Below are 15,155 nucleotides of genomic sequence, written 5' to 3'. Positions count from 1 at the left end.
CACGGAAGATTTCGAGCGGCAATGACCCTTCTGCGACACAATTTTCTTCATAACGAACGCTGTACCTTGTTGTAGCGGCACGCGGAAGTATCAAAAAGCACAAATCTCGAGCAACGACGCTCGCAATGCTGAACAAGGCTAGAAGAAAGAAAATAACGAGGTCCTTTTAACGGTCTTCGCACTAGAAACTACAGAATACAGCTAGATAACTGCACTGCAACCTTCGCACCACCTTAGATGTTTGGCAGTTGGAGCCAAGGTTTCAGTTTCGTTATTGCAGCTAAATAGATTTTATGTAATTCAGTGAAACAATTTCACTCAGAACACTGCGATTTATGTCATAGCTAACAATATTTTAAATTTTGTTTAATGGAAAACAATACCACCCTTTGCAAGGATGTCGCATCATTTCATTAACTTCGTCAAGACACAATGTTGCAGTGGCCTAATACGACTAGTGAAACTGCTGCGTTCATCTACTTTCCACTGAAGCGCCACTAGGGGAGCGCAGCTTTCTTTTGTGTAAAGTCCACTTTGTAACAATTCTGTACCTAAATCACTTGTCACGCGCTGGATACAAAATCGGAAATAGTTTTTTGTACTTTCATGGTCTGGCACACTGCAAATTGGCAGTTACAAACTGCATTTGCTGAAGAATTTCGTTAGGTGACTTTAGCGCCCCCGTGTTGTTCGTCAGTGGCGAAGTGGAGCCGCTGAAACGTAGTCTGCTACACTCACTCTGCTATACCCTCCATGCATGACGCGTAGTAACAGCGGCATGGCGGAGTCGTAATGTCAGTTGTTCGTTTTTGACGTTGAAATACTTCGCTAAAGCCGGTGTTTGCGTTCGTCGATGATTGTTGTGCTTTGCTTTGTGCGTCCAGAGTGCAGTGTTCTATACGGTTGGAGTTGTTGGTTGATATAGCGAGCGGTAACGTCAAACGCTTGAGAAGCGCGGAAGCCCCGCACCTGGCAATGCGTTCACGTTCAACGCTGCAAGCGTCTGCCGGGTTCGAACCGCACCGGAAAAGAAGCACTTGAGGCAAGTCATCGACTCTTCATTTGCAGCTAAAGCATTCATTATAGTAGTTGTTCTGCCTGTGCTGCAACGCTTGCGATGCACTGTTGTGTACGCGAGCATCTGTGGCTGGATACCTCATTTAGATTTAACTGCGTAGCGCAGCGATGGTCCTTGTTATATTCTTCGGTGCACATTGCACAACCCATTGTGCGTAGAACCTTTGTATCGCTGTTCGCAGTTGCTTTTAATAAAGTGCTTCTACTACCAGTTCGATATAAATGCCGAAGTCAGTGTCCAGCGTAAAATAATGAACATCTGAATGAAAGAAAACGGAGCTAAGTTTTCTCTTGCGCAAGTAGAATGTGCTTTTCAAGGTAATGCCGGAAGCATCGATTGTAGTGTAGGACTCGTAAAACGTGAGGAAGTACTGTTTGCATTTCAATATTTGTCGCGTTTTCTTGCGTTTTCTTGTGATTTGGAAGCCCTTTAATGTTTGTCAGCCACATGCAAAGAGGCTCAAAGGAAGTTTTTGAACATAATCATACAAAGAGCTTTACTTCTATTTCTTTTTTTTTGTCGCGAAGTCGCATTATGCAGGCCAAGCAGGAGTCTCATGGCCCTGCTGCGAGGGCGCTTTCCATGACGTTACCAGTTCATAGCGGGTTTGAAAAGACGTATTTACTCAGATTTTTTTTTTTTACACAATGAAGCAGCCGTGCCTAATTCACAGTAGCAATAAGTGACCGTTGACATCACGAACTGGGGAATACAGCGCTACTTGCTAGATGGGGGACAGGTGAAGGACAACACAGGAATGAACCTGTCCCCTGTCTATCAAGTAGCGCAGTATTCCCCAGTATGATCAACCAACTGGCCCCCGTGTTTTCATTGTTGACATTACAAAATCAATGTTAAAAGCCCTTCATTGTTTGTCAGCCATATGCAGAAAGGCTCAAAGGAAGTTTCCGAACAAAGTCATACAAAGAGCTTTACTTCTATTTTTTCAGTCACATAATGCAGGCCAAGCAAGAGCCCTCGCCAGCAGCAACATTGGCAAGTCTCACAACCCTGCTGCGAGGCCACTTTCCATGCAATTACCAGTTCATAGCGGGTTTAAAAAAATGTACGTAGTACTGAGATTTTTTTTTTTTTTACACGATGAAGCAGCCGTGCTTAATTCACAGTAGCAATATGTGACCGTTGACATCACAAACAGGGAAATACTGTGCTACTTGCTAGACAGGGGACAAGTGAAGGAAAACACACGAATGAACCTGTTCCCTGTCTAGCAAGTAGCACAGTATTCCCCAGTATGATCAACTAACTGGCTCCCATGTTTGCATTGTTGACATCGCAAAAGCAATGTGAAAACCCTTCATTGTTTGTCAGCCGTATGCAGAAAGGCTCAAAGGAAATTTCCGAATGTAGTCATACAAAGAGCTTGTATTTGTTTTTTTTTTTTGTCGCAAAGTAACATTATGCAGGCCAAGCAGTAACCCTCGCCAACAGCAACATCGGCAGGTCTCACAGCACTGCTGCAAGGCCGCTTTCTATGCAATTACCAGTTCACAGTGCGTTTGAAACATACTGAGATTTTTTTTTTACGCAAAAAAGCGGCCGTGCTTAATTCACAGTAGCAATACGTGACCGTTGATATTACAAAATCAGTGTGAAAAGCCCTTCGTCAGCCGTATGCAGAAAGGCTCAAAAGAAGTTTCCGAACATAGTCGAAGAGCTCTACTTCTAATCTCTTTTTTTTTTGTCGCGAAGTCACATTATGCAGGCAAAGCAGGAGCCCTCGCCAGCAGCAGCACCGGCAGGTCTCACAGCCCTGCTGTGAGGCGGCTTTCCATGCAATTACCAGTTCATGGCAGTTTTGAAAAGACGTAAGTACGGATATTTTTTTTTGCACATTGAAGCAGCCGTGCCTAATTCACAGTAGCAATACGTGACAGTTGACATCACAAAATCAATGTGAAATGTTTTAAAATTTTGCAGAACGGATGAACTGATTGAAAGAAAACCCTTGTTGTGCTGCTTACTGAGTATTTTAATATGTTCTGCCAGTTTGCTGGACAGCAGTTCGGATGAAAGTATTCTAAAACATACAAATCATGAATAACGTCATGACATGTGGGTTTTCAAAAAGTATTTGCTTTTACTCTGAGTGCACAAAATGGCCAGCGTCTTGGGGGATTTTCTGAGTATTTAGGTTTCACACTTCAAAAAGGCATGCAAATGGCTATCATTTGCAACCAGGGAGCAACTTGATTGTGCAGTCATCAGCATGGCAATCTAGAGTACTCAGATAGTGTACTTTGGGCTGGATGGATGTCATCTGCCAATAATTCTTCTTTTATGATAGTGTGCATTTATCATGCATCCCCACACTGATAGAGCTTCCTTGAGCTGTTTTATCTTGTCCATTAATGTCATCATCACGTTTATGACACAATAGGTGACAGTTATCTAAATATCAAGCTAAACCATATTGGGGAGTTACCAAGTTCTGTGTTGTTCTGTACCAAAAGGAAATGCTCTCTGCACTACGAATAATAATACATTTGACGAGTGCTAGCAAAAGTGAATGCAGTGTATTAATGTTGCTGCACACAAATATTTAATACAGCACATGCATGCCTGAATGTTCTAGCTACACTTTGTTTTGTGTTTCTGCGGCACCTTTGTGAGCAGTCGCAAGTGGTAAAAGCTGTATACAGACTAGGCACAGGCGTGAAAGCACTCCCATCAGTATGTCAGCACTTGCACAGATGCAGGCTATTTGAAACCAGTTGTTTCCACTAGATGCCATCGGTGCAGCAAAATGCGCCGCGGTTGAGCGCTGTAAATAGCCGTACTGGCAACTGTACCTATGAGCTATTATAAGTGTAACCATCTGGTCACCATCCCACAAGGCATCGTCATGTCCAAGAGTTGCCAGTATTACAGTAAAACGTGATAGGGCAGCATGTTTGTATATCAAATGTATATCCCATCATTCCTTTTATGTGCTTCCTTTTGTTATGCTTTATCTTCTAAAAGGGCAGTTGGTCTTGACTGTTAGGTAATGAGAAGCTAGATGTGGAACAAGCATTCATTACATCCGAGGCGCTGCTTATTTCTTAGCAGCTTCAAGGAATCGAGCAGCATGCAATCAGCCAGCTGCCGTTCCTTATAAGCCCACATTGTCGCAATACCTTTACAACTCGCCAGCTATGACTGGGCTTTTACATGTTGTCTGCTTTTAAATTGTTGTGGTTGGCATATGCACAATATTGTATGGAATAGAACATGTCCTCGAAAAGAAAATCATTTCAGCTCTTCTTTGCAACCCAGTCACACAATACTGTTTCCAGCTCGTCGTTAGATAGCTCGATACCTTCTGCTGACAGACTATTTATCTTAATGCTATTAATGAGCATGAAGTCAAGATCAGAAATGGTTTTGTAATTTGCATTACACTTTACGTTGCTCAACAATCTGTTCACGTCCCTTGATTTTCTCAGTGACATGACACCCAGTTTTTACTATATAAGAATGAGCTGATGGGAGGGGAACTCATATACTAACCAATCAGCGCATCTCTTGAATGGACATCGAAGCTTTTTACGAGAGCCTCTTTCTTTTAGTTGTCCTTTTATGAAGCCAGAGGAAAGACAACCAAGCTTCAGAGGGGCTAAAAAGACTGGCAGAATGTCATGCCTGCTCACTACCTTGTTTACATTGTGGGATGCATGTGCAGGTATGTCACTACTGGTCTCACCTTTTCTCTAGGCTCATCTGCACCAACTTCTACCAACCATCACTTCTGGGTGTCTTTTGTAACCCTTGTCAAAAGCAAACAATGGGCCCCAGCTGAAGTCAGCCTAGCCAAGTGAATTTCAAAACTAGAATGGAGCTTGTGGACACATGACTTCCTCATCACAGATTCACAGAAAAATAAATCAGTCGCTCATTCTTTTCACTAAATTTTATCTATTTGAAAATCAATTGGAAGAAGCCCCTTTTTTAATGTGGAACAAAACACCAGCATACCTGATTCATTAGGCACTCAGTGCTTTGCTTAGGCTTGCTGTTGAAATATTGCCATCAGCATACTTGCGTCAGCTTCTCTCACCAGCATTGCGTCGCAGGATCTTTGAGAAAAGGCAAGACTGGCAGTTATGCAATATCTATCCAAGCTGTCCCACAATTTGAACATTGCTGTGAGCATGCATGACAGTCCGCTTCTCTTTTTATTTCCAATGAAGCTGCGGTCTTTGCTGTCACATCGGAATAGGCGAAAGAGGTTTTGGTACCAAGAATGGATGGTCATTCACGAAACATGCAGAAAAGGTAGTGTACGAGTTTCACTCTCAAGCAGCCATTCCTGTGCAGGACAAACTAGGCACTGTGCGAATGAGAGAGTCTGGGAACTTCATTGAAATATTGAGCAAAAGAAAATGGTCTCTAATTTACCACAGCACATTGGATCTTGTCCTGTGAGGTCCCATGAGGCATGCTGTGGTGATGTGTACTACTGTTATGAGCAGAAATACAGAATCGCAGAAACTGATTGAAGCCTTCTATACTAGCAAGAAAGGTAACCTGTGTGTCCGCAGTACTTATTTGCCATGGTGAAAGGCTCAGCACAACATTTTAAAAGTCCACTGTTATGCCACAGTTGATGCATTGATGCGTTCTTTGCACATGCGGTAGCAAAAAGCATATAAAGCATACTTTTTTGCAAAAAGAGTAATTTGTTATTCACACTCTGTTACAATTTCTTCCATATGTGCTGTGCTTTTTGGCGCCCTTGAATGCTTCAGACGAATAACTAGCAGCTTTTCACAAGTCGTCATAGTTTGCATGAAGCTATATCTTAAGTACTGCTGAATGTTTCAAATTAGAGGAAGTTGTGTTTGCATGTTGCTCTTCAAAGCGAACATCAAAAGCAGTAAAGCTGTGTGCATTGTTTCTGTGATGTCATTGCATTATGGGATGCAAAGCAGGAAACGACTTGGATCTTGTATTCTTTTACAGAAGCGCTAACAGCGATTCGCTGATGATGACTGAGCCTTACAAAGAGCAAAGCAGAGCTTTATTTTGAGTGCATGAATTTGACAGCTTTACTATTTTATAGGTAGAATGAGAGGAAGAAGAGGGTTTGCATGGTATGAAGAAGAACTGAACAAGGGTAGTACGCTTCAGTTTACAGATGAGCCAATGTTTCAACAAGTGGACTTGTCTTCGTCGGGGCAAAACGATCATCACTGGCAGCGGTTTAAATACGCTTTTGCTTCCGAAGAAGAAAAGCTGGGGAGGGGAAAGTGGGTCCGATGAAAGTAGATGTGAAAAAGTGGGGAGGAGAGGATGGGTGAGAAGAAAGTGGGTTATGAAGTGAAAGAAAAAAAAATAATTTTAAGTATGTATCTCAACCTGGAACCAAAGATCCTGTGGCCTGCAAAAGAAGTGAAAGTGGCAGTACCAGGAAAAACCACAGTACCGGGTAGATGATTAGTCACCACTTAGGCGGGTTTGGTGCAGATATGCCTTACAAAGGGACAGGCTTTGCAAAGGGCCCTGATAAGGCATATATCTAAGGCGGACAATTCTTAAATCTTTCTGCAAAGGTTGGGGGGGGGAGAACCACAATTGATATGAAAAAAAAATATATTAATCATAAAAAAAGCTTGAGGACAAATTCAATTCAAGCAACAAGTGATAAGGAGGAAATGTGTTTAGAGGAACATGTAAGGTTATGCTATTGTGGAAGGGAATAGAGTGTACATGCATTGTGAATAAACTGTACAATTCACACTATGTGGGATTGCTTTCCCGAATAATTATGATGCACAGGGAATATACCTAAGGGATTCTAACGTTCCCTTAGATATATTTATTCCTGCTGGTTCTAATGCATATCTGATTCATAAATTTAGAACATTGGAACCAGCAGGAATATTTGTGGTGACTAATCATCTACCCTGTACTGTGGTTTTTCCTGGTACTGCCGCTTTTACTTCTTTTGCAGGCCACAGAATCTGGTTCCAGATTGAGATACATACTTAAGATTTTTTTTTTGGTCAGTTGTGGTTCACTGTGTGGTTATTATCCTGTGACTTCGTACTCCCCCTTTCCTCCCCTACCTTTTAAGAATTGTCCCCTTAGATATATGCCTTATCAGGGCCCTTTGCATAGCCTGTCCCTTTGTAAGGCATATCTGCACCAAACCAGTTTAAGTGGTGACTAATCACCTACCCGGTATTGTAGTTTTGCCTGGTACTGCTGCTTTTACTTTTGCGGGCCACAGAATCCTTGGTTCAGAACTGATAAATACATAATAACGATTTTTTTCTCTTTTTTGCTTTCACTTCATGACCCACTTTCTTCTCACCCATCCTCTCCTCCCCACTCCTTCACACCTACTTTCTTCTCACCCACATTCCCCTCCCCAGCTTTTCTTCTTCGGAAGCAAAATCATATTTAAACCCCTGCAAGTGATGATCACTTTGCCCAGATGAAGACAAGTCCACTTGTCAAAACGTTGGCTCATCTGCGAACTGAGGCGCACCCCATTTACCTGTGTTCAGTTCTTCATACTATTTTATAGTCATTGGTTTTACTATTTTTCAGCAATTCTCGGTCATCCGGAGGATTTCGTGTAGCAGAGGTGGCCAAGGATGCAGGGGGAATTCAGCTTCGAACATCTAGAGAAGCACCTGCTCAGGGCTCCGGAGTGGTTGAAAGCAGCAGGCATTGCTCAAAGCCAAAGGAAGAGGTGAGTGTTTTGTTGCTTCCTAACATTTCGAACTGTAACAATCATTTTTAAACCGACATTCTCAAAAATGTGACTGTTCACACTTTCCAGTCTGCTGTCCTTGTCTTTAAAGGGCTGCATTTTTCATTGCCGAGTCTCCTGAGCATTTTCAGCAAAATGACGTGTTAACGAGGCCAGTTGTGTCCAGACATCAGCTCAGGAATACTAGGCCAGTCACACCAAAACGATCACAGCAGTACTTTTACATGCCTGTATCACAGCTCCGGTAAAAACATCAGACGTGGCTTGGTGGATGTCTTGATAAGGAGAGGCAGTGGGAACAAGTTATCAGAACGCTTACTCAGCAGTTCAGTGTGATAGGGAAGTACTGAATGTATTTATGGCTTCTGCCCACACGACGTGTTGCCCATTGCTGTCATTTGCATGGCACTGCTACAGTAAACAAAGGCAAAATGCAGTGATCCTTATGAAGTAACATTGCATCACTTGACATTACTAATACCTGCATTCACAAACGCGCCTCGATTCAACACTCCACCTCCACTCCACTGAGTGGAGAAAACAGCTGCTCCTCCACCCCAGGGCCAATTCAGATTCATGAACGCCCCTCGGCGTTTCCTTCGACAAGGTCTCTTTGAGAATATGTCCTCCACTCGAAGCAGTGCAAGTACATATGGGAACGAGATTAAGGTGAACTTTTTGCCCGAAAACTGCGTGCTGAAGTATGTAAGGCCAAGTTTTCATGTCGAGTCTTCTAAACTTTTGCAAGCAACCTCAATGTTAACAGCATATTGAAACTTGTTTTGCGGGCGGAATAAAAAAGGTGGCTGTGATAAATGGCAGAAAACACTTCTGCATCTGGCAACAGTAGCTGCTGGTGACGAGTTTACGTAGAACATGAGGCAGGCTTAGAGAAATGGTATGAATACCTCGGTTTGCTTGTTTGGTGTGAGGTCTATGTTCATTCTTTGTCGCTTTCTTTTATTTTTATTGCCAGGCTTTAACAGACAACTGAATACATTGCAGAAAAAAATTAAGAGCTGCCAACTCCTACGAGCAGGCTTCTGGCCATCAGTGTGCTCGGGGGAGAGAATTGAAAACTCCTGTTTCTTCACAGCGCGTTGCAGCACATGCACACTGAATTCCGCTCTGCAGAAGCAAATGCTGCTTGCAGTTTCCCAACAAGTTAAGAACCGTAATTTAAAACGTGCCTCAGAAGGCATACCCTTCGCCAACTGCGAATATCCCTTCATAGGGCAAGCAAACTAATGTGCTCCCTCGACAGTGCTGCTCGTCTGAAGATGTTAGTATGTACCCACCAGCGACAGGCAAGCCATTGGTGTGTGGGGTGCAGCACAGATGCACACACAGCTCACCGCCCCTCTGGTACTCCCCAGCTTACTGCATGCAACACGCTGTTCCCCCACAAGTTCGCCATCGTCTGTGGAAGCCACCACGCAGGGCGAGCCAGCGCGAGTGCAATATCACACAGATTAGCTCCAGCAGCGACTCTCGGGCGCTGTGCCTACGCTCCGGATTTCGCTTTATGAGTGCATCCTTTTCCATATCTAAAAGGAAAACACAGTACTTTAACTTTCTGTTAAGTAGCGCCACAAAAACCCGACCCCGCTCACAGGTTTTATGGCCACCAGGCGATGAGTACGTCACCACTTATCGATGGTAACTCCTGCAGCAAGGAAATAGGTGATGTACCACTCACATTTCCGCAAGCTTCTTGCACTCTGTTCGCTCTTCCTGGCGCTTCCATTGGCTGCTCATCGTCTCCTTGGATTAACGTGGCACCTGCTGTGGTCAAAATGCAGATCTCACTTTCATTGCTGGAGGCGCTCATTCCGAATGATCTTGGGGCCTTCTTCAGGGCTCACCTGCTCTGGTACCTCAACATTCGACTGGCAGGATTTTTTTGTGTCCGCTGGCCGGCCAGGCCATCATCTGGCATATTTCTCTCATCTTTCTAATCCCCTGCGATGGACAGCATTGGCACCTGTGTGTTTGTGACATTGACAATGTCTGCCTCTGCTAAAGCTACATGTAACTTTGCGGTGGTAGCTATGGTTGGGAACAGCACCGCAGGCTCTGCCTCTGTTAAACACACAGTGGGTCTTGACATTGGTATCTTATCCTACTGGCCTCACCGTTTTCTGAGCCATCTTGTGGACTAACATGCTCGTCTTTCTCCTCTGGGGCCGGCTCCTTCGTATCTACTAAACCTCCTAGTGATACGGTAGCCACACTTGTTTTCTCTTTGGAATCTGCATTCGCCTCTGCTGTTGTATGCATATTGCCAGCATCGCAATATACTGGATCAATTTTCTTGGGCTTCTGTGCCAATTTCTGATCTAGTGGTGCCCGAAGGGCACTCATCACTTTTAGTCAGTGGAGGCACAACAGCAGGGGTGCAACAGCTGCGCCAACTGTGCCTTATTGATACAGCTGCATGTTGCTGCGCCATAAGTGCGAAATTCGTTAAATGTGCGCCACATTGCGCCAAAATGCCCCGACTAGCCGCAAAAGTTGGCCATATGCAGGGAAAGCTTTCTGTTGTGATATGACCAGTTGCGACGTTTCATATACTGCAGCATGCATCACTGGCCTTTAATTTTATTTTGAGATGACATCATGCCATCGTAATGCCTACCCGTTATTTTTCTCTTGTGTATCGACGCACTTTTCCGCGCTTCGAGCATGCTGAACCATTGCGGTTTGAGGATGCCTAACTGCACAGGCAACGGTCCGTGCGGTGAAGCATCCCTCTAAAGCAATGTGGCCATTTGTAACGAGGCAGCACTTATATTGCGTCGCACTGCGAAAAGGGCCATGGTGGCGCTTGTGATTTTAGAGCAATGCTTCTACACTGAGTTTTAAGTGCTGCATGCTTATAATAGATATATCTAGTTGTTTTTTTTGTGCGGCTCCTGGAGGTTTTTTTGTAGTTGGGCCATTCATGTTAGCAGGGTTGTTTTTGTGCTGTCTGGTCGATAGACTCACTTTCCCATCGTCAGACAGAGGTGCCATCAGTTATGGCTTCTGTGTTTGTGAGAATATATTTTGAGGTGGAGGAGGTAATTTTTTTTTGGGGGGGAGGGGGGGGCGGCAGGTCAGGAAACATGCAGCAACCTTAGATTTTGAATTCCATAACATCGCATTGGAGCTCAAGACTGCCAAAATTAACATTTACAGATGCTAGAACATTAAAATGCTATAATGTCTGCACTGTGCATGAAATGTATAATCTAATATGCTGTCATTGCCAGTCCCTAGAAAGCATAATCACAGGCCTAAGATGTGCTCGCTCAAGTTTTCTTTGCTAATACAGTTAAATCTCGTTACAAGAGACACTGTTACAAGAGACACTCTGTTAAAAGAGACATTTTTGTGAATCATCTGAGGGTGACGAGCATGTAAGAGTGCCTCAAAGGTATTAAAGCAAAAGGAAGGCTTGCAAAGTGAAGTGCTTTACCTCCAGAATTTGGGAAGGAATACAATCTGCACTCACAAAAATACATACTAGTATGAATAACTTCATCAAGCCTTCCTGAATAATTTCCTGTTAATGTGTGTGAATGCATTTATATGCTGATGTGCAGTAAACACAGTGCTTTTAGAATTTTTGGTTACAAGAGACCTTGCTTACAAGATACATGTTTTTCGGGTCTCTTGAGTGTCTCTTGTAACGAGGTTTTACTGTAACTTGCCTGCATATTTGATTTTGAATCAACATTTTTGTTGTACTGTGCTCATTACTGGGCTTTTTGGGCATGGGCTGATTGTAGTCACGACTTTGAATTGAGCTCTTTCGGAGCTGCCATCACACAACACCAGCTACAGTTTCGCAGACATTAAAACATAGTTTTGTGAGAGTTGTGAGCAAGATAAGATCCTGCGATTGAGAATATCAAACCACGGTAGAAGAAAAAAAAACTGAATTGCATATTCTCTAGCTTTTTATATTTTCGCTGACCCCGAAGTTTGAAAAATAGACCTTTTCAGTTTTATGGCTCACATCAATTTCTATTTTTTAGTTGATACCATGCCTCATGTTTTTTATAAACTAAGATGAGTGCAGTGCAACTTGTAACAGAAAACAATGCCAGGTTTCTTATCTCTGCCATTAACAAAAACTGTATAGTAAAGCTTAACTATGGATTTTCTCAAACCTGCCAAGACTTGCCTCATCAGCAGTCAGTGACAGCAGTCAGTGACTTGCCTCATCAGCATCCATGCATCCAATGGGGAGAGTTGGATAATGGTTTTACAAATTCCTCCATCTTGCTAAGCCAATCGCACTTGGCAGAAATGGCCCTTCATAACACAGTTCCACAAATTTAAGTGCCGCGCCATGCTCTGGCAGGTCTGCGCAAAGCACAATGGAAGAAGAAGCAATCGCCTCTCGCGTCGGCTGCTGGCAAATGTTGGCGTGTTGTGCCGCTGCTTTCCGCTGTCATGTGTCTTCTCGTGTGCATTGGTGGTGCTTCTTTGCGAAATTCAGCAAGCACCGGATTGCTTTGATAGTTAGCTACTAGTCTGCAATTTTCTGTGACTTTTGAAGCTAAAGCTTCACTATGTCATGTAAAGCCAAGGTTGCCGTGTGTGGTTCACGCCGCCACATCGAACGCGTCGTAACCATGCATCCATCTACGCCCTTCCAAGGTGTTCCACCGCTGGTCTCCAGATATGCGCGGCACAGAGAGGGGAAGGGTTTCCGCACTGCGCATGTGTGTGCCACTATGGAGAGCCTCAATGGGCGAACGTCAGACTTCGTGTTGACTGATGATCCATGGATTTAGAATGCAACATCCAACTGGGCAACACGATGCAAAGGAATGGTGGGCACAACAAAAAAGAAAACAGCGGGAAGTAGCAGCACAGCAAAAATGCCAAGATAACAGAGAAAACTCAGCCTGAGAATTGGCAGTCAGAGGGACGTGAGCGTGACAACGCTTCGCTTTCCCGGGGCGCTTTCCGTGGCCACTCGATGGCGTGGCGGAATTACTAGAAATGTCTATTGTAAGGATGCACTTAGAATTTCTCTCCAGTTATTTCACCCCGTGAAAATAAAAATTTGGTTATTCTGTAGCTGACACTGCATGAGAATTGGGAGAAATTAAATGCCCTTTTTGAAACAAACATGGTGGAATCAAACATTTTTTTGAATTTTATCCAGTAATTGGTTGTGTCATAATTGTAACATTGCAGAGTAACTTGCTGTCTATGGTAGACGAGGGGGTCTTTTATGAGCAGTACACTTGCGGTATGGGGCTTAATTCTCAACCTACTCAGTGGAATATTACTCCAATATTTTCTCCTCTTGCCTGTTTTTCTTGTTCCTTTTCTTTCAGCAATGTAGGCATTTAGCAGCTTTGACCTTGGAACATACGTCAATTAAAAGATATATGCTTTGTCTGCATGCTGACTAAATGAGTGCTAACTAGCTTTGAGAATCAGGAAGCAGGTTATACTTCTTTATGGGCTTTAAATTGATTCTTATGTTTTGTGTTCCTTGCTTCCATGCAGGTTCAAAGGTGGTCGTGGTCTGCGGCAGGTCCAGCTGACAATAATAAAGTGGATAAGTAGCCGTGCATATATGTCCCAGTTCTTACTTATGCTCCGTACATAAAGGCATGCTTTTATTTCACAATTAAGCATGATGCCTTGTAGAGGCACGTGTGCACTGCTCTAGCATCATATGTGAATAAAAGCAAAATCTAAATTTTTTTAATTGAAGAGATGCCACAGATTTAGGACGTACTCTGCCACAGAAAATACTGGAGGCACAATGTAAAAACAATGACGCGACACAATACTCAAGGTACGACAGATAACAATACGACACAATGTTACGACATACAGCACACAACAGTACTACAAACAACGGTCCCATTTTACGACAAACAACAGCACTACACACAACAGACAACAGTACTACAGACGACAGGGTCGCAACTTACAACACACAAATGTACAACAGACAACAGGGTCCCATTTTACGACAGGCTAGATTTGTGTTGTATTTTTCGACTGGGAGGCCACGTAGTCTCTAAGGACGGCATTCTTCCCGACCCCACCAAACTTCGCGCAGTTGCAGAGTTGCCGAAGCCAACCTCCCTGAAGCAGCGCCGGAGCTTTATCGGCCTCTGCTCCTACTTTCGACGCTTCATCTTGAACTTCGCCTCTATCATCGCCCCTCTGACACAGCTCCTTGCCGGCAGCTCCGATCTTTCCGCCTGGACTCCAGCCTGCGATAAAGCCTTCGACACTTTACGCCGCCTTTTGGTGTCGCCTCCCATTCTACGCCACTTTGATCCGACTGCGCCTACGGAGGTCCATACTGATGCCAGCGGTATTGGGCTTGCTGCCGTTCTTCCCAACGTAAGCCTGGTTACAGTGAGTATGTTGTGGCATATGCCAGCCGAACATTGACGAAAGCAGAATCTAATTATTCAGTCACAGAAAGGGAATGTTTGGCCATTATTTGGGCCAACAGAAAATTTCGTCCCTATGTGTATGGCCGACCGTTTTACGTTGTGACCGATCACCACGCTTTGTGTTGGCTTGCCTTACTGAAAGACCCATCCGGTCGTCTTGCTCGCTGGGCTCTCCGTCTCCAGGAGTTTGACTTTCATGTCATTTATCGATCAGGCCTGAAGCATACGGACGCGGACGCTCTTTCCCGCTCTCCATTGCCTAAAGATACTTCATCTGATCACGTCTGTGCCTACGATTTGTCGACTCTTGCCACTATCGACATGGCTACCGAGCAGCGGAATGACCCCTGGATCAATGCACTTTTGGATTTTTTCTCAGGTCCTGCTCCCGGTCATTCAAACAAAGCTCGCGTCCGCCAAGCCCACCATTTCTCCATTCGTGACGGTCTTCTCTATCTCCGCAATTATTTGCTTGATGGACGGAAGTGGCTTATAGTCATACGGCGTCATCTCCGTGCCGACATTTGTGCTGCGTACCATGGTGACCAACAGTGTGCCCACGGTGGCGTATTGAAAACCTACACGCGCCTATGTCTGCGATTTTACTGGCGTGGAATGTACCGCTTCGTACGACATTTCGTGCGCGCTTGCGAATCTTGTCAACGCCGAAAAACTCCTCAGAAGTCCCCTGTTTCGTTGCAGCCGTCACCCTGCCCTGCTCGTCCGTTTGACCGCAATGGCATAGATCTCTATGGCCCTCTTCCTAGTACACCTGCTGGAAACCGGTGGATTATCGTGGGAGTAGACCATCTTAGTCGCTACACTGAAACGTCACCGTTTCCCTCTGCCTCCGCAAGAGACGTTGCTTTGTTCCTTCTCAACAACTTGATTCTTCGCCACGGGACTCCGAAGGAACTGCTCAGTGACC

The 15,155-nt window shown here is 44.3% G+C and overlaps 1 long non-coding RNA gene across 1 annotated transcript; it reads left to right on the top strand.

Moving 5' to 3' along the window:
* Positions 1-1,905: 1,905 nt before the first annotated feature.
* Positions 1,906-13,383, top strand: LOC146200827 (uncharacterized). The gene is made up of 4 exons (XR_014704852.1): positions 1,906-2,144; positions 2,792-2,907; positions 7,637-7,781; positions 13,317-13,383. It is a non-coding gene; the product is annotated as an uncharacterized LOC146200827 (long non-coding RNA).
* Positions 13,384-15,155: the final 1,772 nt, after the last annotated feature.

Source organism: Amblyomma maculatum, chromosome 2 (genome assembly GCF_055883805.1).
Source record: "Amblyomma maculatum isolate TAMU_Amacu chromosome 2, ASM5588380v1, whole genome shotgun sequence".
NCBI classification, from domain to species: Eukaryota; Metazoa; Arthropoda; class Arachnida; order Ixodida; family Ixodidae; genus Amblyomma; species Amblyomma maculatum.
This window is presented reverse-complemented; position numbering and strand designations above follow the sequence as displayed.